This window comes from Schistocerca gregaria, chromosome 3 (genome assembly GCF_023897955.1).
Source record: "Schistocerca gregaria isolate iqSchGreg1 chromosome 3, iqSchGreg1.2, whole genome shotgun sequence".
NCBI classification, from domain to species: Eukaryota; Metazoa; Arthropoda; class Insecta; order Orthoptera; family Acrididae; genus Schistocerca; species Schistocerca gregaria.
In genome coordinates, this window is record NC_064922.1 from 175203833 (window position 1) to 175229254 (window position 25422).

General features: G+C 42.5%; 1 non-coding gene across 1 annotated transcript; it reads left to right on the forward strand.

Moving 5' to 3' along the window:
• The first annotated feature begins 24772 nt into the window (after positions 1 to 24772).
• Positions 24773 to 24854, forward strand: Trnas-aga (transfer RNA serine (anticodon AGA)). The gene has a single exon. It is a non-coding gene; the product is annotated as a tRNA-Ser (tRNA).
• Positions 24855 to 25422: the final 568 nt, after the last annotated feature.

Below are 25422 nucleotides of genomic sequence, written 5' to 3' on the forward strand. Positions count from 1 at the left end.
ACCTTGAAACACTGTGGGCAGTGTGCACTCAAATCCATTTAAAATGTGAGGTATTCAGTTCATTCGGGATGTTCTAATTTTTGTTCCTGCAGTCCTTTTCCCTTCATAAATTCAACAATGGCGAGTTTTGAGGGGGATAGGACATCACACGGGCCGACTTGGAGCAGGAGAGTTACCACACGACATTTTAATTTCTACTGTCTATACTTTTACAAATAAATTCATAAGACTTTGTCACCATGACCAGGAAGGGTTGAGGACTCACACTCATCGCAGTGGAAGTTCAAAAACATAGCAAAATACCTTTCTTTTTACATGTGAAATTTCATCATTTTTTCACTTATTACTGGCTGCATTTTTTGCTATAGGTACACTTTTCTTCCTAAGTAAGAGAGATTCTTCGATGAATTTTTCATAGCATACAAACAGTAGCTACAGGTGTATGAAACTCTAGAATTTTCCAAATCTATTAAAAAACTGTGGAAAAATTGAGATAATTAACTATAAAACTTGAATTTTTTCTAAACATGAAGTTTAAAATGTAACAGTTCATTCATTTTTTCATAAATTAAATAACTTCTAGAGTTTCATACACCTGTAACTATAGTTTGTATGCTGTGCAAGTCATCGAAGAATCTCTCTTACTTAGGAAGAAAAGTGTACCTATAGCAACAAATGCAGCCAGTAGTAAGAGAAAAAATGATGAAATTTTACATTTAAAAAAAATGCGTTTTGTTACGTTTTTGAGCTTCCACTGCTATGAGTATGAATCCTGAATCCTTCCTGTTCATGCTGTTATGGTTTTATGAATTTATTTGTAAAAGTATAGACAGTGGAAATTAAAATGTCCTGTGGTGCCTCTCCTGCTTCAAGTCGGCCCGTTTGACGTCCCATCCCCTTAAGTCGAAAAATCGTTCCAGCATGCCCCTCGACTTCAACAACGTAGTTTGCAGTAACATATGAAGTCTCCACACTCTTCGTTCAGTTCCATCGATAACTGTTGCAAATGGCGGTGGAACAATGCCCGCGACATCAGAAAATTTTCTATTGATACGATCAATATATTAACGTGTTGCATGCCTACTAATATAGCACAAAACGTTTCTTGAGGTACTGAACAATGAATTCCGTCTGTCGATCGTTGTAATTTTTTGCTCTTTCATTGTCAATTGAATCTTTAAATCCTTTCTCCGTGATATTGTAATATTGTTTCATAGCAACCTACAGTACGTGTCGCTTATGCAGCTGCTGGCCGCGGTGGTCTCGCGGTTCTAGGCGCGCAGTCCGGAACCGTGCGACTGCTGCGGTCGCAGGTTCGAATCCTGCCTCGGGCATGGATGTGTGTGATGTCCTTAGGTTAGATAGGTTTAAGTAGTTCTAAGTTCTAGGGGACTGATGACCACAGCAGTTGAGTCCCATAGTGCTCAGAGCTTATGCAGCAGAAAGAATAATTGAAAATTCATGCCTCTCTTCCGTCATTCGTTGTTAGAGGCTTGTGACGAAAGATCGCTAGACTTCCTATTTAGGTACAAACATCCACTTTAAGTGTGAGCGTTCTCAATGCCACAAACAAATAGTGAAGGGTAAACAACGCTAGGGTGACCAGACGTCCGGATTAATCCGGACATGTCCTCCGGTTTAGCTCTTTGTCCGTGGTCCGGCCGGATTTTTACAGTGTCCGGCTTTTTTCGCAACGTTGAGCATAATACAGTTAAATTTACAATTCGTCCCGTTCTATTGCTCTTTTCTTAAATATTTCAACTATTGGCACAGCCTTCGTGATAAACACGCACGAAGGCGGTGTTAGTAGGTGGCAGCAGGATCGTCGATGTTATCGTTGATCGACCTATAAGCGAATGCAAATATCGATTATTTAAAATTTTCGTTTCGTATCTTCGCTTTGTATTGGCTTGGCTTCCTGTAGTGCACGTGTGATTTTTTAGTGTAATTTTTAACCGAGTGAGTTACGTAAAATATTTGGCTATACCTAAACGAAAGTGTACATTTTCTGATGTCCTTTCCTGCATATATCTGGCTTTAAGAAAGGGAGAAATGAATTTGAAGCGGAATGTAAGAAATGTGGCGCTGGAACGTACGTCTCAGTGGCCAATAAAGGTAAGAAATAACTCGACAGATTAACTGTCATGGTTTTATTTCATTATTTCATAGCCATTCAATTTATTTGTATTGGCAAGGTTAAAGTGCAGTCAGCTGCTGCTCCAATTTTAGATGTTGGTAGCAGTGCGTCGAATGATGGGAGGTGAATAGTAGCTTTGTAAACAATTCCGTGTTGTTGACATAACAAAACAATTGACGCCACACTGTCACCACAATCAATACTTTTAATTTTTTTATATTACTCAGTTAACCACCACCTGACCATCAGTAACAATTAACTATTAGTTTTACCGGTAATTCCCGGCAGTCACGTGACTTGTCCAAAGCTGACGGATGGTATCCTCATCTCCAGTTGATCCGTTTGATGTGTCCTCTCTTTTCTTCCTTTGTCCTCCTTTTTGAAGCTGTTTGTCCTCCTTCTTAAACAATTGCATCTGTGTAAGTAGGCTGTTTAGGTTTTCTTATTGGTAACGCCACGTAGTGAGCTGTATGAAAATCACTGGCTGTGCTGTGTGCAGTCTGTGTTTAGTTTGCATTGTTGTCTGCCATTGTAGTGTTGGGCAGCTGGATGTTAACAGCAGGTAGCGTTGCTCAGTTGGAGGCGAGCTGCCAGCAGTGGTGGATGTGGGGAAGTGAGATGGTGGATTTTTGAGAGCGGATGATCTGGACGTGTGTCCATCAGAAACAGTACATTTGTAAGAATGAATGTCATGAACTGCTATGTATATTATGACTTTTGAACACTATTAAGGTAAATACATTGTTTGTTCTCTATCAAAATCTTTCATTTGCTGACTATGCCTATCAGTAGTAAGTGCCTTCAGTAGTTTGAATCTTTTATTTAGCTGGTAGTAGTGGTGCACGCTGTATTGCAGTAGTTCGAGTAACGAAGATTTTTGTGAGGTAAGTGATTTGTGATAGGTATAGGTTAATGTTAGTCAGGGCCATTCTTTTGTAGGGATTATTGAAAGTCAGATTGCACTGCGCTAAAAAAAATATTGTGTGTCAGTTTAAGCACAGTCATGTATAATTTTTCTAAGGGGACGTTTCATCTGGTCACCGTAAACAACGGTAACACCACAATTCTACCGAACTGAAGAGAGTTTTGCCGACCGAAAAACGCAATGCTAAATGAAATGTCGTCGTGGGCTGAGTACTTCCGAGAAGGAACGAGCAACGCCCGCACATCCGTCCCGCGTGAAGTTTGGCAGGCTGTGGGCCGCCCTGTTTCAAAAACATTCCTTCCATCTGTTTTTCTGGTAGAATGATATCACCTCTTCAGTGTTCCACGAATCCTCTATTCATTTTCTATAATTATGTAAGAGCACGCTTTATAACATGAATCCCCCATATTTGACGAGTAATTCGGGCCCTGCAGCTTTCCCGTTTTTCATCTTTTACATTGCCCCTCGTTGCCCATCCTTTGTAATTTCGTAGCGCAGCTCCACTACTCTCCTGGCGGCGAAAATCGGAAGTGAACGCGTCGCTTCTTGGACCCGCCGCGATATCAGCCGGGTTAATTAAAAGGCCGCTAATTGCCACTGGGGCGGCCGTCTCTTCCAATTACTGCCCGTGCTGCGCTCTGCTGGCGTAATTAGGACTTCCGCCGGCAAGATTCACCGTGACGCGCAACAACTGGCGAGGTATGTGAGCGGGCAGTTCAACAGGAATAAAACACCGGCCCAGCTCGCTGTTACAGCACGACACATACACTGTCAAGGATTTTGCGACCGGTGACGTCAAAGTGGTATCCCATGAGCATCTTTTAGCTGTGAATTTTTCGACAGTTTTAGTAATAAGAACATTCCATCACATTTTACCCAGACATGGAATCGGCTGGGCACATAGTACATAGTCTAATTTAAAAAAAATGGCTCTGAGCACTATGAGACTTAACATCTGAGGTCATCAGTCCTCTAGAACGTAGGACTACTTAAGCTTAACTAACCTAAGGACATCACACACATCCATGCCAGAAGCAGGATTCGAACCTGCGACCGTAGCGGTCGCGCGGTTCCAGACTGAAGTGCCTAGAAACCCTCGGCCACACCGGCCGGCAGCCTAATGTCAGTAACACGTTTCTTGTAGATGTCATTTTTGCAACAGCTATGTATAAATTGCAGTTGTTTCAAAGAAAATGCCTTTTTTGCATGGTGCACATCGAAATTTTCATTTTTATTTATGCACACAGATACGTTTCGCCTTTTTTACAAGGCATCTTCAGTGAGTGTCCTGAAATATTACATGATTTGTCCTTTTTATACATAGGTTATGGTTTCACATGTAATTTATAGATTGAACGCTTTTTTATGAAATGGAAAGGTACTTACAGGTAACCTCTAATTTACCGCATCTAAGCAAACTGTTTTTTCTCATCTTTTTTTCTCATATTTACTTGGTCGTTTAGTAGATGTTTCTTTTCAGCCTTTGTTATGTATATATGATAAGTTTCCTGTAGTGTTAGGAGATGTCTTTCATTATTTGTTCTAATTATTTTCATATCATTTTCTCTTGTAGTATGTTTCTGGTTCTTTTCTCTCAAATATTCTGCAAAAGGTGAGTGGCTCGTTCCATATTTCCATGCTCTGATACACTCTTTGTACCAGGTGTCAAATGTTCTACTGGTTTGTCCTATATACCTTCCATCACATGTGTTTCCTGGTTTTTGGTAGGTATCTATGTTTTTTATTATTTTTGGAATGTGCCTTTGGATAGAATTGTCTGTTTTGAATTTTATGTTTATCCCTTGTCTTTTGAAAATTTTTGTTATTTTATGTGTGAGTTTGTGCTTGTACTTCATTGTGTACTCACTATTTACACTGATTGATCATATAATAGACAGAAATCCCAACAAATGATTACACATCTGATTCCTCTCATAAGTATATACAGGAAAATATAATAATATTAATAATTATTATTATTTTTAAGAATAAATCAATGAATAAAAATAGTAATAAAAATAAAATAAATAATTTTTAATTTAATAAAAAAAAGAAATCTCTCTCCCTCTCTAATACACACCCACACCCACACACACATTCACAAAACACTTGAAAGCAGAAAACTGAGAGTGTTGGTAACACTTTGAAAAGCTAATGAATCTCTGTATTAAAAAGATGGCAGTTACAGTGATGTCTAACGTAATCAGTTAACTGAAAGTGAACTGTAAAATGTCCACCTGGTTGCTAGATGAGAAACAGTAGTTTGCTTAGCTGCAGTGAAATAGAAGTTACCTGTAAGTACCTTTCCATTTAATAAAAAAACATTTTTAAATCTATAACCTAGATGTAAAACTATAATCTGTGTGTAAAAAGACCAAATCATGTAATATTTCAGGACACCCACTGAAGGAGCCTTGAAAAAAGGCGAAACGTGTCTGGATGCATAAATAAAAATTTCGATGTGCATCACGCAAAAAAGGCATTTTCTTTGAAACAACTGCAATCTAGTTTCAGTGTTTATTTTGTTTAGCTTCATTTAGTTCTGTAATATTATTGCAGCAAATTGTTCAAACAAACTGCCACGATCAGCCTCGTAACGTACAAGCAGTTCTGCACAGATGGTTCTTTGTTGCTCTTTCTGGCCTTCTGTTAGGCGGCGAGGAAGACTGCAAACATCTCTGAATACCTCAACTGGTGGACGAGCGTGTCAGCACTATCAACAGTGATGCCCAATTGAGCACCGAGGTGTTTCATTGTGATCCATCATCACTTCGAATGTCCGCACGTTCCAACATTGCAGGAGTCACAGCTGTGTGCGAACGGGCTCACGCGGAGATCGAACAGGTTTGCGCGATCTTGTTGCGTTGATGAAACACTTCTCACCCAACCACTCACCACGCTTTTGTTCATTGCGGAGTCTCCGTATACACACTGCAAGTGCTTATGAACATGTGCAATGCCCTCGTTTTCCACCAAAACAAACTCAATGCCAGCGCTCTGCTTGGTACGCACCCCCGTTACAGACGCCATTTTGAAAGCGCTGTACAGCGCCGCCAACTATCGGGACTCGGTGAAACTATAGGGACTGAAGCGGGAATATTCCACTACTTCTCACAAGTAATTACACATTTTCTTAACCGAAACTGGCAGAGTTTCATTGCGTTACTTACTGAACGACCCTTGCACGAGGCTTGTTTTTTAAGTAAGATATCTCAATAATTGTATTTCTACACGAAAACCTGTACCTTAATCTACGCATCCTTGTTTACATTGTGTACTGGAAGTACCGCCGACTGTGAAGTACGTGCTGTTATAAGATTTCTTATTGCTAAAGGCCTAAAAGCGATCGATATTCATCGTGAGATCTGTGCAGTTTACGGAGAAAACATTATGAGTAATGGAATGCTAAGAAAGTGGGTGAGAGTATTTAAAGGTGACCGCACAAATGTGCGCGATGAACAACGGAGTGGGCGTACTTCGGTCGTTAATGAAAGTTTGGTGCAGGAAGTGGACAATAAGGTGAGAGAAAACAGAAGCTTTACGATTTCCTCCTTGCGGGATGAATTTCCTAATGTTTCTCGTAGTGTTTTGTATGGCATTGTGACCTAGCACTTGAGTAACCGAAAATTGTGCGCACGTTGGGTACCGAAAATGTTGATTGATGTGCACAAAACCAAACGTTTAGACAGTGTATTGACTTTCCTTGAGCGGTACCACAACGACGGTGATGATTTCTTAATCCAAATTGTTACGGGCGATGGAACATGGGTGGCCTACGTCACACCAGAATCAAGGCAACAGTCCATGGAAGTTGAGCAAGGGCATCGTTTTGCTGCATCCTCTGTACAGCCCCGATCTTGCGCCCAGTGACTACCATCTGTTCCTGCACTTGAAGAAACACCTGTGCAGTCAGCGTCTTCAAGACGATGACGAAGACAAAACAGTGGTGGTGCAGTGGTTAACAAGTCAGGCGACAGACTTCTATGAGGAGGGTATTCAAAAACTGGTACAACGTAAATAAATGATTAGTGCCTCAATATAGACAGAAATTATGTAGAAAAATAGATTAAGATACAGGCTTTCACGTAAAAATAAAATTATTGAGATATCGTAGCACGTCATTTTTTTAATTTCAAAACGGTACTTAAAAAACACGCCTCATGTACGTGCCATATTCAGTACACAAAAGTTGTTGTTGTTGTTGTCTTCAGTCCTGAGACTGGTTTGATGCAGCTGTCCATGCTACTCTATCCTGTGCAAGCTGCTTCATCTCCCAGTACCTACTGCAACCTACATCCTTCTGAATCTGCTTAGTGTACTCATCTCTCGGTCTCTCTCTACGATTTTTACCCTCCACGCTGCCCTCCAATGCTAGATTTGTGATCCCTTGATGCCTCAAAACATGTCCTACCAACCGATCCCTTCTTCTAGTCAAGTTGTGCCGCAAACTTCTCTTCTCCCCAATCCTATTCAATACCTCCTCATTAGTTACGTGATCTATCCACCTTATCTTTAGTATTCTTCTGTAGCACCACATTTCGAAAACTTCTATTCTCTTCTTGTCCAAACTAGTTATCGTCCATGTTTCACACAAAAGTTAGACGATAAAAAAAAAAAAAAACGTAGTGGGCGGGCGGACATACCAGAAACAGATCTGCGGAATAGCTGGCGGCAAAGGGCCAAAACATATTATAAATGGACAAACTGAGGAATAAAATTAGTAAAATCACCAAGACTGAACAGAAGTATGATCATGAACTATCGTTAAAAACTGACAGTTTTATATTTTTACTTACAGAGAAGGAAAGAATGGCTTCTAAAATGATGACACCAATATACCCGAGCTTAGGTCGCAAGCGAAGATACATAAGAGTGGTATCCCAGTTCGTCCTTTTAACGATAGAGTTTCAGATGTGTTACGATCCGTGGCTCTACCTTTCATTCGATCCCTGAGAAACCCTACATTTCAGCAGGATAATGCACGAACGCGTGTTGCAGGTCCTGTATGGGCCTTGCTGGATATAGAAAATGTTCGACTGCTGCCCTGGCCAGCAATTTCTCCAGATCTGTCACCAACTGAAAACGTCTGGTCAATGGTGGCCGAGCAACTGGGCCCGCATCTCGAGGTCGTGCGGTAGCGTTCTCGCTTCCCACGCCCGGGTTCCCGGGTTCGATTCCCGGCGGGGTCAAGGTTTTTCTCTGCCTCGTGATGGCTGGGTCTTGTGTGATGTCCTTAGGTTGGTTAGGTTTAAGTAGTTCTAAGTTCTAGGGGACTGATGACCATAGATGTTAAGTCCCGTAGTGCTCAGAGCCATTTGACCCATTTGATTATTGAGCAACTGGCTCGTCAGAATACGCCAGTCACTACTCTTGATGAACCGTGGTATCGTGTTGAAGCTGCATGGGCAGCTGTACCTGTACATGCCATCAAAGCTCTGTTTGACTCAATGCCCAGGCGTATCAAGGCCGTTATTACGGCCAGAGATGGTTGTTCTGGGTACTGATTTCTCAGGATCTATACATTCAAATTGCGTCGGTTCTAGTATAATATATTTGTCCAATGAATACCCGTTTATTATCTGCTTTTCTTCTTGGTGTAGCAATTTTAATGGCCAGTGGTATATATGTAACGCAAAAATGATTTTTTTTTAGCGAAGTGTTTCTGCAAAATCGTTTGAATAAGACTGCAGGGCGTACGCCTCGAGAAGGCTGGCCGACCAGCCGACCAGCCGAAAGGGGGTGAACACTTTCGGCCTCCCCTTCCGAATATACGAATCATCTCGCTCAGCGCCCTTGACGAAAATTGGTCACTGCACATCGTCCACCTTATCTGCTCATATCGTGCGAGGAATCTACTGCTTGCTGTGTGCGTCATGTTTTATTTAGATCAATAAAAAGGCGACAGAGAGAGAGAGAGAGAGAGAGAGAGAGAGAGAGAGAGAGACTGGGCAGCTGAGAAGAAAGCCTGTGTGCGGAACGAACAGGACACAACCCTGTTGGCCCCTTCCGCGCCTTGCAAGTCCATGAACTCTGTTATTGGCCGGCCGAAAAATATTGTTACCTTGCTAGCAGATTTGAAACTAAGCACTGCGTGTGACGTCAGAGTATTGAGGGGAAGCCTGCCCTGATCGAGGTTGCAGTTTTACTGCGCCCTCAAACGCTTACGTGATCGACTGTATGAAGCAGATCAGCACAAGAAACGTTCTCGGGAATGTTTATTCTACAAACGTTAATCGCAAATTTTAGCTGTCGACTGGGATCAAATTTGACTGCTAACGTTTCGAGGGACTGAATGAAGATCAATTGCATTCTTCGGCTCACCTAGCGACAATGCAAGAAAAAAAAAGTTTTAAACGAATTTGAGGATTATTAAATGATATAGTATTGACACAAATTATTTATAGTATGTGAAGACGCTACTTACACACTAGAAAAGTTCGAATTTCTGTTCGAATTGTATCGTTAAGAGTAAACTAGAAATTCTGCCCCTTTCCAAATTCAAATCGTGGCCTAGTTTTGTGAGACCACTGGTCGAAACCGTCGTTCGTTACTGGGGAGGAGGGGGGGGGGGGTTTACAGGTGTTGTAGCTTGTTGTAGCTTCTTCAGACACAAAAAAATATAAGGCATACTACAATGAAGAGCCAAAGAACCTGGTACACCTGCCTAATGTCCTGTAGGGTACGGCACACGCGAGCATGCAGAAGCGCCACAACATGACGTGGCGTGGACTCGACTAATGTCTGAAGTAGTGTTGGGCTGTCCATAAATCGGTACCAGTAAGAGGGGGTGGAGATCTCTTATGAACAGCACGTTGCAAGGCATCCCAGATATGCTCTATAATGTTCATGTCTGGAGACATTGGTGGCTAGCGGAAGTGTTTAAATTCAGGAGAGTGTTCCTGGAGCCACTCTGTAGCAATTCTGGACGTGTGGGGTCTCACATTGTCCTGCTGGAATAGCCCAAGACAGTCGGAATGTACAATGGACATGAATGGATGCAGGTGATCAGACAGCATCCTTATGTACGTGACACCTGTCAGAGTCATATCTAGACGTATCAGGGGTCCCGTATCACCCCAACCGTACACGCGCCTCACCAACCTAATATCGTGTAGGGCCCCAGCGAGCATGCAGGAGTGCCGCAACACGACGTCGCATGGACTCGAATAATGTCTGTAGTAGTGCTGGAGGGAACCGACACCATGAATCTTGCAGGGCTGTCCATAAATTGGTACGAGTAGGAGGCAGTGGAGATCTCTTCTGAACAGTACGTTACAAAGCATCCCAGGTATTCTGAGTAATTGTCATGTCTGGGGAGTTTGGAGGCCAGCGGAAGTGTTTAAATTCATAAGAGTGTTCCTGGAGCCCGAAAGCTCGTATCGGTGATGTTTGGTTGGATGGTTCGCACGTTGACAATTTGCGGAAGTGTTGCACTTCTGTCACGTTGAACGATTCTCTTCAGTTGTCGTTGGTCCCGATCTTCAGGATGTTCTCCGGGACAGCAATGTCGGAAATTTAATGTTTTACCGGATTCCTGATATTCACGGTACACTCATCAAATAGTCGTACTGGAAAATCCCCACTTCATCGCTACCTCGGAGATGCTGTGCTCGTGCGCCGTCTATGACACCACGTTCAAACACTCTTAAATCTTGATATCCTGCCATTGCAGCAGCAGTAACCGATCTAACAACTGCGCCAGACCTTATACAGGGTGTTACAAAAAGGTACGGCCAAACTTTCAGGAAACATTCCTCACACACAAAGAAAGAAAATATGTTATGTGGACATGTGCCCGGAAACGCTTACTTTCCATGTTAGAGCTCATTTTATTACTTCTCTACAATTCACATTAATTATGGAATGGAAACACACAGCAACAGAACGTACGAGCGTGACTTCAAACACTTTGTTACAGGAAATGTTCAAAATGTCCTCCGTTAGCGAGGATACATGTATCCACCCTCCGTCGCCTGGAATCCCTGATGCGCTGATGCAGCCCTGCGGAATGGCGTATTGTATCACAGCCGTCCACAATACGAGCACGAAGAGTCTCTACATTAGGTACCGGGTTTGCGTAGACAAGAGCTTTCAAATGCCCCCATAAATGAAATTCAAGAGGGTTGAGGTCAGGAGAGCGTGGAGGCCATGGAATTGGCCCGCCTCTACCAATCCATCGGTCACCAAATCTGTTGTTGAGAACCGTACGAACATTTCTACTGAAATGTGCAAGAGCACCATCGTGCATGAACCACATGTTGTGTCGAACTTGTAAAGGCACATGTTCTAGCAGCACAGGTAGAGTATCCCGTATGAAATCATGATAACGTGCTCCATTGAGCGTAGGTGGACGAAACTAAAATGAGCTCTAACATGGAAATTAAGCGTTTCCGTACACATGTCCACATAACATCTTTTCTTTGTGTGTGAGGAATGTTTCCTGAAAGTTTGGCCGTACCTTTTTGTAATTCCCGTTATAGACGTTGCCGACCGCAGCGTCGTTTTCTGCCTGTTTACATATCTCTGTATTTGAATACGCCCTTCTATACCAGTTTCTTTGGTGCTTCAGTGTGTGTATTTGGGCTACGTACGCTTGCATTGCTTGTCTATCACTGCAGAAAGCGCAACGCTGACATTGAGGTTTCCATTCCAACGTCCCAATGCTGCCACCATTAAAGGCAAACATGTCTTTCAGGAAGTGGTGCGGGAGAGTTGTGAATTTGGCGGCTGAAAAGTGGTGATAGTGCGGCCAGCTGACGTAGATAGTACTTCTATCACCAAATGTATCTTTTTTTCGTTTTTAAGGCAACTTTCTTGGATATTTTCGGCTGGATCTGACGAAAACGATGTCGTGGGAGGAGCTAACAACATTTTGACGGAACAGTTCGATCGCGTTTTGCTAAATATACGACAGTGAAAGATAACAATGTACACAATATTCTTTGTTACAGTTTTGAACGCGGCTGTTATTCAGCAACGAATACTGGTTTCAACATAGGATTAAACAGCGAAGCGGTTGCACATAAGCGGTAGGTACATTGACCTAGCTTTCGACACCTACTATGGGTGTCTTCATCAGAATAACTCTTGCTAAACCCTATAAAATAATACATAGGGAATGACGTATGACCTAAAACACAGTCATCAAGATAACAATTTCAATGATGCACAAAGGTTACTTGTGTAAAAAGCAATAGTCAGAATTTGGAGGGGCTACGCTTCTGCCAAAAGTAAAAAATAACTGAAATATCATATAAAAAATCTAGTTTTATATACCTGTTAAAACTGCACAGTTAATTTATAAATAAACATTTTACTAGTTTAAGCTAATTTACATTTATTTTCTATGTAATAAAGACAAATCTCTTGTCAGTGTGTGTGATGACTAATAATGCCTCTGGTCAACTTGAAATCTTTGATACTGTAGTTATATTGCAATCTTTGGCTTGTTTATAATGTGTAAATCCTGTATTCGTATCTGTGGCTAAGTGTGTTCAGCGATGTTTACGAAAAACAAGATATATGTTTCCAACAGTGCCTCATAAAAGTAATATACATCTAGTGAAAGTTTTAACTTGTGAAATTGTGAAAAACAAGACACAATGGTTTCAAAAATACGTCCTAAGAGAGATATATATACCTGCAGAAAGATTTATCTGTAAGTAACACCTCAAAACGTAAATTAAACTGTAAATATTTCGTGTAACTGTACCACATGTAGTGATTATTTGCTCTTATACGTTAAACATAAATTATGCTGTAAATATTTCGTGTTACTGTACCACATGTAACGATTATTTGTTCTCGTTTCTGTCTATCCACAGATACTCAACCACCCACACAATGGGTACAAAAAAGCACTAAATGTATATACCATCTGATGATGAGTTGCTAGGCAGCTCGAAACCGGTCATGGTTAAATAAAATACATCTACATAAAAGGCGACTGGTTGCAGTAATTTCTGAAAACCTTTTCACACCACAGTCGCAGTGTTCCACATCCACAATGGATAAAAGTCTTAAAAAATAATGTTAGAGCTTTTGCCACGTATGCCCAGTTGGGAAGGACATCAGACTGACCGGGCCAGTGGCTTACGTTGCTGCCACGAGAACAATACGAGTTGCGCCGCCTATCACGCGCGGACATTAACATGTGCCCATGAGTATCCTCCGCGACCGATGACAGCGGTTCCCGTCAGATCGCCGAAGTAAGCGCTGCCGGGCTTGGCTAGCGTTTGGATATTTGACCGTCCTGTCTGCCGAACGCTGTTGTCAAGTGAGATGTACTCAGTCCTCATGACACAAATTTGGCAGCTACTTGACTTAGCTGCTATCCATGCATCAGCACGGCTTTAGAAAACATCGCGTCTGCGACACGTAACTCGCCCTTTTTTCACATGATATCTTGCGAACCATGGATGAAGGGTATCAGACGGATGCCATATTCCTTGACTTCCGGAAAGCGTTTGACTCGGTGCCTCACTGCAGACTCCTAACTAAGGTACGAGCATATCGGATTGGTTCCCAAATGTGTGAGTGGCTCGAAGACTTCATAAGTAATAGAACCCAGTACGTTGTCCTCGATGGTGAGTGTTCATCGGAGGTGAGGGTATCATCCGGAGAGCCACAGGGAAGTGCGGTAGGTCTCTACATAAATGATCTTCTGGATAGGGTGGATAGCAATGTGCGGCTGTTGGTGATGCTGTGGTGCACGGGAAGGTGTCGTTGAGTGACTGTAGGAGGATACGAGATGACTTGGACAGGATTTGTGATTGGTGTAAAGAATGGCAGCTAACTCTAAATATAGATAAATGTAAATTAATGCAGATGAATAGGAAAAAGAATCCCGTAATGATTGAATACTCCATTAATAGTGTAGCGCTTGACACAGTCACGTCGATTAAATATTTGGGCGTAACATTGCAGAGCGATATGAAGTGGGACAGGCATGTAATGACAGTTGTGGGGAAGGCGGATAGTCGTCTTCGGTTCATTGGTAGAGTTTTGGGAAGCTGTAATTCATCTGTAAAGGAGACCGCTTATAAAACACTAATACGACCTATTCTTGAGTACTGCTCGAGCGTTTGGAATCCCTGTCAGGTCGGATTGAGGGAGGACATAGAAGCAATTCAGAGGCAGGCTGCTAGATTTCTTACTGGTAGGTTTGATCATCACGCGAGTGTTACGTAAATGCTTCAGGAACTCGGGTGGGAGTCTCTGGAGGAAAGGAGGCGTTCTTTTCGTGAATCGCTATTGAGTAAATTTAGAAACCAGAATTTGAGGCTGACTGCAGTACAATTTTACTGCCTCCAACTTACATTTCGCGGAAAGACCACAAAGATAAGAGAGATTAGGGCTCGTACAGAGGCATATAGGCAGCCATTTTTCCCTAGTTCTGTTTGGAACAGGGAGAGAAGATGCTAGTTGTGGTACGAGGAACCCTCTGCCACGCACCGTATGGTGGATTGTGGAGTATGTATGTATGTAGATGTAGATGTAGATATAGGTAGTGGCTCTGGTCTCGTACACTAACGACGGCCGCGAGAGCGATGTGCTGACCAATGCCCTTCCGTACCAGCATCCATTGATGTCTAGACAGTGAGAACGACACGGCGGTCGGTCAGTACCGTTGGACTTTCCGAGTCCTGTTCATACAGAGTTCGTCTTCACTTTCATCACAATGCTCTACTCTCTGTTATTGCTTATCGCTTCGCTGAGACCATGTAATTGCGTAGGGGTTGAAAGATTAGCACAAAAGCTGGAAGATAACATCCTGCCAAGTGAAAAAACTGATGACATGAAAGAACGGTTCGTAAACACCTGTGCACCCCTTATACGAAAGATCACCGAAGATATTACAAAACGGCTATGGGTCCAGTATTTTTCAGTAGAAACAGCGAAGTTTCTTGTGCATGGTGGGGGACGGGGTGGAGGGGGAGGGGGGAGCAGAGACAGAAGCGAACGGTCTCGCCCTCTCCTGTAGCTTTCAGCGGTGTTTTAAGATGGAGAGGGTGAAGGTGTGGGAAAGGGAGAGAGGGACGCTGCTACACGAAGACGATTTTGCACAACCGAAGCCTGACAGAACTTCCGATACTATGCGGCCGGCATGGTGTCTCGTAGAAGTAAATGCTGTTCGTGGCCGAATAGTGCGTTAGCAGAGGTGTACAGCTTTGTAGTACTGCCGGCCGCCATTATCTCACTCAGACTCTGTAAAGGTCCGCAGGAGGACACAAAGTTATTTGAAAGACAACTATTCACTTTAGAAAACTAATATACTTCGAGTAATATATTCTCAAAACAAGTATAGTTGTACCTGGTTCTTACGTAACTTTGTTCTGTGCTATTTTTATTTACACGTGAAGTTTTGTCCGCTCCGGCAAAATATTAATTTAAAAAAATGTTCAAATGGCTCTGAGCACTATGGGACTTAACTTCTGAGATCATCAGTCCCCTAGAACTTAGAACTACTTAAACCTAACTAACCTAATAAGAATACACACATCCATGCCCGAGGCAGGATTCGAACCTGCGACCGTTGCAGTCTCGCGGTTCCAGATTGTAGCGCCTAGAACAGAGCTTTTTTATCTCATTTTGTTTGTTTTCGTTCGTTGCATCTGCTTGTAGCGGACGTCGCAAGACACCCGTTTCAGTTCGTCGTTGATCTATTAACTCAGTTTTTTTATTACAGAGGGCAGCTAATCCTCTGATCGAACACGCTGAATTACCGTGCCAGCGAACCGCTGCAATATAATTTAAGAACGTGTTAACTGAACCTTACCAGGTGTAGAAGTATGAAAATGGAATTTCCCTATAGGTAATGCTAGCCGTCATTGTATGGCCCGTGAGACTGCGTCTGCAGCGCCATCTGCTTCCTGTAACGGCAGACGACGTATGTCAACACACAGTAATCCAAGTTCCGTACATTGGTATCTGTTTCAAACCCGTAAACACGTAGAGTTTTGTGCTTACAAACGTCGATTTGCGGACAGCATTGGTTTTCTGTTATCGTCTGAACAGCTGCAGAATCGCATGGAAAGCTTGTCGAAGCTTCCGGCGAACATGTTCTTGGGAAAACAGAGTGTTCCTAGTGGCTCAAAAAATTCAAAAGTGGTGATTTTGTCGTGAGCCACGACGACCGCGGGAAACTGCCGAAAACGTTCAAAACAACGCATTGCCGGCCTTTTAGGATAAAGATGATACTCAAACTCAACAGGAACTCGCGGAACAACTGAATGTGACGCAGAAAACCATCTCTCTTCGGTTGAAAGCTATGGGAAAGGTGCAGAAAGTGGGGAAAATGGGTCCCGTACGAACCGAATGAAAGACAGCAAACAATTCGAAAGACCACTTGTGAAATGCTACTCGCCAGTAACAAAAGTAAAATAAAAAATAAAAATTAAATTAAATTAAAAAAGTCGTTTCTCCATCGAATACTGACAGATGATGAAAAATGGATATATTTTGAGAATCCTAAGCGTCGTAAATCGTGGGCGAATCCAAGCAAACTATCGACGTCCATTGGAAGGCCAAATCGCTTTGGAAAGAAGACAATGTTCTGTGTTTGGTGGGATCAGAAGGGTGTCATCTATGATGAGCTGCTAAAACCTGGTGGAAGCGTTAAACCGAGCATTATGTGAAAAACGACCAGAATATGGAAAAGGGCAACATAAAGTCATATTGCTCCATGATAACGCCCCATCGCACACAGCAAAACGGGTCAGGGGAAAGATGGAGGCGTTCTGTTGGGAAATAGTAGGGAATACGGCTTATTCTCCGTACTTGGATCCATCCGATTATCATGTATTTGCATCACTGAGACATGCTCTCGCTGAACAACGCTTCAGTTCGTATGGAAATGTACGAAAATGGCTCGCTTCAAAAGAACTATTTTTTTTTCTTTTTTGCGTGGCATTCATAGCCTGCTGGAGAGGCGGGAGAGATGTATAAATAGCAATTGAGATTATTTTGAACAAAATATTGTTAGTCAGTTCCAAACAACAGACCTGTAATTATTGCAACGAAATTCCGGTTTCATACTTCTACCCCTGTTATATATACGCAATGCATTTTTCGTAATTCACTGTTATACCTAACAAATTCCGGTGAAATAAACTGAGTTTTGGGGAATTGTAATGAACCTTGTAGTTCGGAAAGAAGTTCTGTGACATTTTCCTTAACTTCGTTGACGTATGCAAATACAGTGAGTGGACGGCGCCACAAAGACAAGGGACAAAGACAAGGTTAACCAGAGCGGGCAGCACGGATACGAAACACATCCGGCACCGTTGTTTTCAGTACGAGAATTTCTTTCACGGTAACAATTGAGAAGTTAAAAGTTGCTAGCTGACGATTATTGTTGAACAGTGGTCCTATAATTTTCAGCTTTCGTTCGTCCAAGGAGAAAAGAAAAAGGAAAAATTACACGCTAGGTCAGAAAGCAGAAAGAGCTGGATACTAATCCATGCAAAATAAAATCTGAAATTAATGCAGACCTGGGAATTACTGCGTACGGTCATCAATAAAAGAAACAGCATTTTGAACGAGTTTTTAAAACTGAGTGCTAACAACAAAACGCAGCTGTCAGCAAAGAAATACGTAGATCTGGGAAAGGTACTTTTACATTGTTCCAGAAAAACGGCTACAGCTCTACCGATCAGTGGCGACAGACTGAAAGCAAGACAGAAGAAGTATGAACATCACTGCTGATTTCAGCGCATCATCAGAATGGTTACGACGGTTTAAAGATCGTAGTGGAAAACACAGAGATCCGGCGAATCGAGAGCTGCGGACGACATTACAGTGTCACAGTGGATTGATGAGGTTCTGTCGTGTACTTCAAAGCGATTATGAACCTATAGTTATGACGAGACCTGTCTATTCTACAGTCTGCTTCCTAGTAAAACATTAGCTGAAGAGGATGACTCATGTCTTGCAAGGAAGAGAAGAAAAATATGCGTGAGAGTTCCCGCCACGAGTGCAGATGAATCGATCTGACACACTTCCCTCACTTATGATAGGAAAGTGTAAGAACCCGAGGCGTTTGAAAAGTGTAAAGAGGAAACCTACCGAATAGGAATCAAATAAAAACTCTTGGATGACTATGATTTTAATGGAACAGTGGTTAAAAGACTGGACGCTAAACTGAAAAAGGAAACCAAAGAGGATCCTTCTTCTTATGTATCAGCTTACCCACCCCAAGCAGTTTTGGAGAGTGTTGGAGTGGAATTTTGTCCCTCCAAATTGTACCTGTGTTCTATAGTTGGAGTGAGAAACGATGGCGGTCGAGTGTAGGCTCATTCTGTGCATCTACATCACGCATTCTCCGACGGCCAATGAGCGTTCAATAGTGTTCTGAGCGCTCTGTTGCGAATTTCGTATGGAAATGCGAACATTAAACGTGGTCGTAGCTAGCTACACAGAAGAGCAGGAACAGGTACAACTGCCTGATATCGTGCAGGGCAGAGCGAACACGCAGAAGTACCGCAACACGACGTGGCGTGGATTCGACTAATACCTGAAGTTGGGCTGGAGGGAATTGACACCGTGAATCCTACAGGGCGGTCCATAAAACGGTACGAGGCGGTGGAGATCTCTTCTGAACAGTACGTTTCAGGGCATCCCAGATATGCTCACTAATGTTCATGTCTGGGGAGTATGGTGGCCAGCGGAAGTGTTCCTGGGGACACTCTGTAGCGATTGTGGATGTGTGGGGTGTCGCATTGTCCTGCTGGAATTGCCCAGGTCCGTCGGAATGCACACTGGACATAAATGGATGCAGGTGATCAGATAGGAAGCTTACATACTTGTCAGAGTCGTATCTAGACGTATCAGGGGACCCATATCACTCCAACAGCAACCGCCCCACACCATTACGGAGTATCCACCAGCTTGGACAGTCGCCTGTTGACATGCAGGGTCCATGGATTCATGAGGTTGTCTCTATACCCGTACACGTCCATCCGCTCGACACAATTTGAAACGAGGCTCTTCTGACCAGTCAACACGTTTCCAGTCATCAACTGTCCAATGTCGTTGTTGACGGGCCCAAACAAGGCGCAAAACTTTGCCGTGCCATCATCAAGCGTACACAAGTGGGCCTTCGTCTCCGAAAGCCTATATCGATGATGTTTCGTTGAATTGAAAGCTCGTATAGTTGATGTTTGGTCGGATGGTTCCCACGCTGACACTTGCTGATGGCTCAGCATCGAACTCTGCAACAATCTGGGAAAGGTTGCACTTGTGTCACGTTGAACGATTCTCTTCAGGCGTCGTTGGCCCCTTTCTTTCAGGATCTTTCTCTAGCTGCAGCTATGTAGGAGATTTGATGTTTTACCGAATTCCTGATATTCACGGTACACTCGTGAAATGGTCGTACGGGGAAATCGCCACTTCATCGCTACCTCGGAGATGCTGTGTGCCATCGCTCGTGCGCCGACTATAACACCTCGTTCAAACTCACTTGAATCCTGATAACCTGCCATTGTAGCAGCAGTAACCGATCTAACAACTTCGACAGACACGTTTTGTCTTATATAGGCGTTGCCGACCGCAGCGCCATATTCTGCTGTTTACTTATCTTTTTTATTTGAATACGCATGCCCGTACTAGTTTCTTTGGCGCTTCAGTGTATTTAATGAATTTTTATCCCACTTGTTGCGAGCTGTCATGTTTGATCTTGGTGGTATGCGACAAATTCTACACAAGTAAGTGAGAAGCTTAATCTGCAGGATACATGCTTACGTCAAGCGCAAATCCTACTGGAGGTTGGAAATTTCGACAGTTTTGTACATTTTGATGATAATCTCGCCATGTTTGCGAAACTACAGGATGAAGAAGTTATTGCTGGTGTGTGCCAACAACGCGGTGACGTTGAAGATGGCGAATCACCTTCAAGTGACAGTAGAGATGTGACTACTTGCATCTTGAGACACCTAAACTGAGTGGAGGAGCAACCGATGAAAGCAGGCGTTAGATCAGTGCGTAAAGTTGTAGTGAAAAATTTCTAAATTCATTAATAAGCTTGCAGAATGCGGAGTGTACACTTAATACATTAAAAGTGAAACAAGTCAATTTATCTTATTTCAAAATAATGTAGTTTATCTGTAGCACTGTGTGTTTGTTGTTTGTACAGTGGAATGCGCCAAATTACAACACAATATCTAATTTCTCTAATGTAGGACCGAATAATATTTTTTATTTTATACTGTACTCTGTTTTCTTTCTTTATAAACTTTGCACATGTAGGCCCGTTTTCTCTTTTTTTCCATTGAAGTGTATGATGTGCATCCCTGTATCTATATGTGACTCCTGTTTGAGGCATTCACTGGGCTACGGGCGTTGATCGGTCGCAACAGCTGACATCGTGACGTCAGAACAAGTTGTTGGGTCGTAGCAGCCGATATCGTGGCATCAGAGCAAGTACAGAGCTACCTGTACATTAACGGAATTTTGTGGAATTTCTTTTTTCCCTCGATCGTGTGACAGATGCTCACTTCTTGGGTTGCATTGATACTTGCTTCGGGCCGCATACGGCCGACGGACTGCGGGTTAAATAACCCTGCTGTAGAGGAAGACAGACACATCTAGCAAATAACTGGGGGCGTAGGTTGCAAGTGGTACTCTGAGATGGACAGGTTGGCACAGGAGAGGAATTCTTGGCGGGCAACATCAAAACAGTCAGAAGACTGACGGCTCTTAAAAAAAAAAAAAAGAATAGAAGAAAAGTTTTAAAGCCGTAAAAAATGGGATGACGCGCTTTGAAAAATATTACGGTAATGGGATGTGACTAAAAATAGTGCTTACGTTAGTTACAAACGGGTAAGAAAGATATTACTGTCATCATAGCCTTTAAAACAAAACTTACATTAGTCATTTCGAAACTAAAATATATCAGAAGAATAGGGAGTGTTACCGAATTAGAAGAATATGGAGTGTTATCCAATAATTCATAAGAGAATTTAGTTTATGTCTTGGTATATTCTCGAAACACTTTACTTAAAACTTCTTCCCCTCTGGCAGAACAGTTTTCACAGTAAACTTTGTATAAACTGTTGTTCTTTTTATGTGTGGGTTTTCCAGTGTTGTGTGTTGACCGCTGTTCCAGTTTGCCTTTTGCGTAGAATGCTAAGTGAATACTGGATTTTCTGAATAAATTAACAACAAGCTGAGAGACTTCACGAATGTAAATTACCGCAATCATAGTCATAACGGATCAGATCAAAATACATCTACGTAAGTACTCTGCAAACTACTTTTGAAGCGCGTGGCAGAGGCCAGGTACGTAGCATTATAGCACGTGTTGGAGTTTCTTCCCATTCTAGTTGCGTGTCTCTAAGTGCCTCTCTGTGTGTAGTTAATCTTTCTTCTTGAAGTTTTGTAAGTAGACTTCCGTCAGATAATTTGAGTATGTCTTAAAGTGTACACCAATTCTGGTTTTTCAGCATTTCTGTGACGGTCTCCCATGAGTCAAAAAATTTCTGACTGTTCGTGCTGTCTTTCTCTATATTTGTTCAATACCCACTTGAAAACTGGTAGTAGCGGACCTCGGGGAAGATCAGTTTGGATTCCGTAGAAATGTTGGAACACGTGAGGCAATACTAACCTTACGACTTATCTTAGAAGAAAGATTAAGAAAAGCAAACCTACGTTACTAGCATTTGTAGACTTAGAGAAAGCTTTTGACAATGTTAACTGGAATACCCTCTTTAAAATTCTGAAGGTGGCAGGGGTAAAATACAGGGAGCGAAAGGCTATTTACAATTTGTACAGAAACCAGATGGCAGTTATAAGAGTCGAGGGGCATGAAAGAGAAGCAGTGGTTGGGAAGGGAGTGAGACAGGGTTGTAGCCTCTCCCCGATGTTATTCAATCTGTATATTGAGCAAGCAGTAAAGGAAACAAAACAAAAATTCGGAGTACGTATTAAAATTCACGGAGAAGAAATAAAAACTTTGAGGTTCGCTGATGACATTGTAATTCTGTCAGAGACAGCAAAGGACTTGGAAGAGCAGCTGAACGGAATGGACGGTGTCTTGAAAGGAGGATATAAGATGAACATCAACAAAATCAAAACAAGGATAATGGAATGTAGTCAAATTAAATCCGGTGATGCTGAGGGAATTAGATTAGGAAATGAGACACTTAAAGTAGTAAAGGAGTTTTGCTATATATAGGGATTAAAATAACTGATGATGCTCGAAGTAGAGAGGATATAAAATGTAGACTGGCAATGGCAAGGAAAGCGTTTCTGAAGAAGAGAAATTTGTTAACATCTAATATAGATTTTAGTGTCAGGAACTCGTTTCTGAAAATATTTGTATAGAGTGTAGTCATGTATGGAAGTGAAACATGGACGATGAATAGTTTGGACAAGAAGAGAATAGAAGCTTTCGAAATGTGGTGCTACAGAAGAACGCTGAAGATTAGATGGGTAGATCACATAACTAATGAGGAGTTATTGAATAGAATTGGGGAGAAGAGGAGTTTGTGGCACAACTTGACAAAAAGAAGGGACCGGTTGGTAGGACATGTTTTGAGGCATCAAGGGATCACAAATTTAGCATTGGAGGGCAGCGTGGAGGGTATAGATCGCAGAGGGAGACCAAGAGATGAATACACTAAGCAGATTCAGAAGAATGTAGGTTGCAGTACGTACTGGGAGATGAAGAAGCTTGCACAGGATAGAGTAGCATGGGGAGCTGCATCAAACCAGTCTCAGGACTGAAGACCACAACAACAACAACAACAACCCACTTGATGTGGGTCCCACTCGCCATAGCAGTGTTCTAAGATTTCCAACTGCTTATGAACAGCAACTAACTCATCTCATGCCCAAGAACGACATTCACCATATGGAGAACGACATTCACCACATGGGGCTGCGTTTTGATTATCGGAACACTAGATAAATAACTTCGCTTAACTTTAGAGATACTTATAAATCTGAGAATATGTTACGCTATGAGAATCGCAAATTCCCTTAAAGGTACAACACCCAAGAAAAGTGGTTCGTTTAAATAAGGAGAGAACAATAAAACAGCTTTGCAGAAATGCCGAAGAAGACTTTATTTCTCAAATTTCTGTTTAGGAAATGCTCACTAGCAAACTACTGTAACAATGTCGAAATCAGTGTTAATGTACTACACATTTTGACAAAATTAACTACTGTTTAAGTAGGAAATTTAATGCGTGACGATATGACAGCTCACGATATGACAGTAACAAGACACTGGCTTAGAAGGAACAGGTCAACGAACACAAAAGAGCGGAAATATTGCACTAATTACACAAGTACTTACACTGCAATAACAGGAGACGATTTTCTGGTAAGATATTGCTGGCAACGTGTCGGAATACGTAAGCCTAGCTTTCAATTTGTGGGGACGTAGAACCACTGGCTCTACCCTCCAATAATATCGCTGTCCTACCGCGGCATAAACAACTGTATCTTTGCCAGATCAGTTCTCTGTAGTACGCGCTCTATGCTACATGCTTTGTGTATACGCTGCGAGAATGAAAGTATTCGTAGTGAGTGACGGGAGAGCGAACGATAATTTATAGTCTAATTACCAGCCCGCTCCCCAATACCTACAAATTTATTGCGCAACACGTTCACACGACACTCATATGCGCCCAAAAATTCAGAAACACTTCTTTTTTACGTAATTAGTTAATGAAATCAGCAAACGATTGTTTTTGTGCAACGATATTGATGACAAAAGGTTCTAAAAAGCAGAGATTCAGTTTACAATTCACTGTATGGTACGAATATATCGCAGCATTCGCAAATGTTCGAAAAACACGCAAAATATCAGGACACAAAGAAGCCTGACACAGTCAACGAAAGATTATGAAAAAATGTATCTCACACTCAGGGCAATCCTGGAGTCGACTTATATATTGTAAATAAACGAGTAAACACACAGATATTATTTTCCACTTAGCTTTGTGACTCCTTCTACATTAGCGTGCCAAAGATGAACACTGCAGCGTTAGTCTACCACAGTCAAATCATCATAAATTGTGGAACAGCAACAAGGAACGTCTTCTGCTTGGAGCGGCTAACAATGCACCTTCATCTGTGGCAATCTCGAGTAACACAAATTATAGGGAGTTTTTTAGGATATTGCTCAGATCTATGCAAGTGGGGCTCACAAAATAAATTCTCACTTCTTTAATATGAAGACGATGGTATTCGGTAGCTTTAACGAGTTTTATGGTGACAATTCAGAAACCATATCCGTTGAGAGGATCCGGACGGCGCATAACCTTGGCTACGGCAGGAAACAGTGGCCCGGCATTTCCTGTTGCTCTCTTTCCGTACCTCTTGCTCACAGAAGCTGAGCGGGCGTCTCGTTCTAATCTGGAGATCTGCGCCGACTAACCGGTATTCCCTGCGGAGAGGCGAGCTAAAAATGGACCGTGACGGCGCAGCGTGCTGTTTTTATTGGCCTACGTATCTCGGCGCTTATGTGAGCATCGAACGCCGTCGTTGGAAATCTGTGCGCCGCTCTCTCCAGCTGCGGCTCTACTAGCGACGCCTCCTCGGCATTTAAATGCCCGCCGATGGTGGAAGAAGCATCCTTAACGTTGGTTATAAGGTCAATGTTCTCTGCTGTGCCGTCACACGCGGGTGACACGCATATCGACACATTTTACTCAGATGCCGAATTTTCACAGGTGTGAGGAAAGCACACCTTTGTGCAGTGTACCGCAGCCGTGGCCGAGTGGTTAAGGCGTCTGACTAGAAATCAGATTCCCTCTGGGAGCGTAGGTTCGAGTCCTACCGGCTGCGAAAATTTTTAGAATGACATTCTTCAGGAAAATTCTTTCAAAACTTGTATTAGATTGCAATATCTGCCAATATGGCAATTTATGAAAATTATAATAAACATACAGGTTTCAACGACACAACCAAGGAGTAACGAGCACGATCCTTACTCGGGATGCAACTTGTGCAGTACAGAATACGAATTTTGGGCACGGTTTATCGCTGTCGTATTTATATGTCAGATCTGAATACATTTTGCTAGCGTCAGTTCCGTTTCAGCCGCACTAGCGAGTGGCCGCTGTTAAATGCTGCGTTGCACTTCTGTGTTTCCATCGCTGTACTTAATGCTTCGCCGAGTGCTGTCCGTCCGTTAATCTCGGTGTTCGTTCATATTCCTTCTGATTTGAACGCTCCTTCTAGTCGTACTGCGCTAATTGTAAATAGATGACTGGATTAAACAGGTAATTGGTCTCAATTCTGAAATTCTGGACCACGAAAAATACTGCGTTTTTTCAAGTTATTCAGTGCTGCGACTGCTGATAAAGTGTTACGAAAGTGGGGCTATGAAGTAGATTTCGGGAATAGAGCTGGC